This window comes from Alligator sinensis, unplaced genomic scaffold (assembly GCF_000455745.1).
Source record: "Alligator sinensis unplaced genomic scaffold, ASM45574v1 scaffold693_1, whole genome shotgun sequence".
Lineage (NCBI taxonomy): Eukaryota > Metazoa > Chordata > Crocodylia > Alligatoridae > Alligator > Alligator sinensis.
The window spans coordinates 1,400,147-1,403,098 of record NW_005841987.1 but is presented as its reverse complement, the minus strand read 5'-3'; the positions used below and the strand labels follow the sequence as shown (position 1 = coordinate 1,403,098).

The 2,952-nt window shown below is 48.0% G+C and overlaps 1 protein-coding gene across 3 annotated transcripts in view; it reads right to left on the bottom strand.

Moving 5' to 3' along the window:
• Nucleotides 1-2,952, bottom strand: part of GTDC1 (glycosyltransferase like domain containing 1) — a 317,443-nt gene that overhangs the window by 306,457 nt on the left and 8,034 nt on the right. The window lies entirely within an intron of this gene.

Genomic DNA, 2,952 nt, shown 5'->3' with positions numbered 1-2,952 from the left:
GTAGGTGTGCTGGACCTTTTTCCTCCCTAGGTGCAGCACTTTGCATTTCTCCTTGTTGAACTGCATTCTGTTGTTTTCTGCCCACTTGTCCAACCTGTCCAGGTCTGCTTGCAGCTGTTCCCTGCCCTCTGGCGTGCCCACTTCTCCCCATAGCTTTGTGTCATCTGCAAACTTGGACAGAGTACATTTCACTCCCTCGTCCAAGTCGCTGATGAAGACATTAAGGAGTATCGGTCCAAGGACCGAGCCCTGCGGGACCCCACTGCCCACACCCTTCCAGGTCGAAGCCGACCCATCCACCACGACTCTCTGGGTGCGACCCTCCAGCCAATTCGCCACCCACCGGACTGTGTAGTCATCCAAGTCACAGCCTCTTAACTTGTTCACCAGTATGGGGTGGGATACCGTATCAAAGGCCTTCCTGAAGTCTAAGTATACGACATCCACCCCTCCTCCTGTGTCCAGGCGTTTTGTAACCTGGTCATAAATACAGACTAGATTGGTCAGGCACGATCTGCCTGCCACGAACCCGTGCTGGTTTCCCCTCAGCATAATTTGTCCTGCCGGGCTCTCGCATATGTGAGCCTTGATAATTTTTTCAAAGACTTTGCCAAGGATGGAGGTGAGACTGACGCATGTATGCCTAGGCATACATACTAAAAGAACTGAAGTACTATCAAAATAAAGTTGCTTACCAGGAATAAGTTATACTTAATTTTCTTAAATATCATTAGCAACCTCCACTACAGATGCATCTGGCAATGATGAACTAAAGTAAAAGTGGGTCCCTGCCACCCACATGCAGCATGGGCAGCCTGTGTGGCACATGTCCCCTCCCCAGTCTGCCAGGAAGCAGAACCACAGCAGCAGAGGAAAGCGATTGAAGTGGCACCTGGGGAGGACACAGGGCTTAACTTGTGGAACATCTGCCAGAAAGGCTGGCCCTCATTGAATTAAAGCGTCATAAATTGAAGTCCCAAACATCTCACCTAACTGTAGTAATCCTGCATAAAAGACAAGACTTGAACTCTAGGTAAGAAGACGATGTGTTCTCTCCACGATGCTGCTCTTTCTGCTTTGAAACAAAGCTGTTTCCAATGAGCTCTATGCTGCTCTATAGAAAAGCTGAACGAACTTTGAGGTAAAAAGAATGGAATCCCCAGAAGTAAAATTCTTGTCTTCTTAAAGATCATTGTTAGAAGAATAACCTTAAGTAGACAAAGCTGACATATTTTGTCAAGACCTGAGAACAAGTTCCTTACAATGGTAAGAACTATACAAACTTTCACCTTAAGGCAGATATCCAGGAAGGCATGGAGTATTTTAATATGCACCCTGTGTCATAGTATCATAGTAGCTAGGGTCAGGAAGGACCTGAACAGATCATCTAGCCTGAACCCTTGACACAGGCAGGAATGAATGCTGGGTTCACAAGACCCCAGACAGGTGATCATTCAACCTCCTCTTGAATTTACCCAGGGTAGGGGTGAGGACCACTTCCCTGGGAAGTTGGTTCTAGATTCTGGCCACCCTAACTGTAAAATATTGCCTTCTGATCTCTAACCTAAACCTATTCTCCATCAGCTTATTACTATTGTTCCTTGTCACCCCAGGTGGTGCTGGGGAGAAAAGGGCTCTGTCTATTTGCTGTTGATCTCCCCTGATGAGTTTGTAGGCAGCCACCAGGTCTCCCCTCAGCCTCCTCTTGTTAAGGCTGAACAGGTTCAGGTCCCTCAGCCTCTCCTCGTAGGGCCTGTCCTGCTGCCCTCTCACCAAGCTGGTGGCCCTCCTCTGAACCCTCTCCAGGCTGGCCACATTCCTTTTGAAGTGCGGTACCCAGAACTGGACGCAGTACTCCAATTGCGGCCTGACCAAAGTCGTATAGAGGGGGAGTATCTTCTCTGGACCGGCTTGAGATGCACCTTTGGATGCATGACAAGGTATGGCTGGCCTTGCTGGCTGCAGTCTGGCATTGGCGACTCATGTTCATCTTGGAGTCAATAATGACTCCAAGATCCCTTTCCACCTCTGTGCTTTCAAGAAGGGAACTCCCCAGCCTGTATGTATGCTGTGGATTCCTTCTCCCAAGGTGCAGCACCCTGCATTTGTCTACGTTGAACCCCATCCTACTCTTGTCTGCCCACTTTTGTAGTCTGTCTAAATCTAGTTGCAGCCTCTCTCTCCCTTCAAGTGTATCCCCCTCGCCCCACATCTGAGTGTCCTCAGCAAACTTGGACAGCGTGCTTTCAACCCCCTTATCCAAGTCGCTGATGAAGATGTTAAACAGTGCGAGCCCGAGGACCGAGCCCTGGGGTACCCCACTGCTCACATCTCACCAGGTTGAGTACAACCCATCCACCACTACTCTCTGGGTGCGCCCCATCAACCAATTTTTTACCCATCCAACTGTGTATGCATCAATGCCACAGTCGCTTAATTTATTGATGAGGATGGTGTGAGAGACAGTGTCAAAGGCCTTCTTGAAGTCAAGAAAGACTACGGCCACGGCAACACCATCATCCACGTCTGTGGCTACAGACATGTTTATGAAATACTTCAAGGGAGGTATCCTGCAGATCTGAGAGCCCATAAATTGAATCTTAAACCCTCTTATGACAGTGAGATCAGTTCTAAGATCCCTTTATCCAAGGTATCCAGAGGTATAAAGAGTGAGTTGTTCAATAGAGCTGTACAGAGAAGGGAGAAGAGCAAAAAGGTAATCTCTTATAAACATGTTTTGAAAACCAAAATCTGACAACTTAGTTGACAAAGAACGTCATGGTTTGCACCTCCAGAGAATCCACTGTATTTGTGAAGAACCTGCAACTATACCTAAAAGTTTTGAGACTTACATCTGCATCAAGGCATCCTTAGATCTGAGCCTACTAGCCAAAGCATGCTCTCAAATACTAACAGTTATGTTCAAGAACTCGGGGGGGGGGGGGGGGGGGG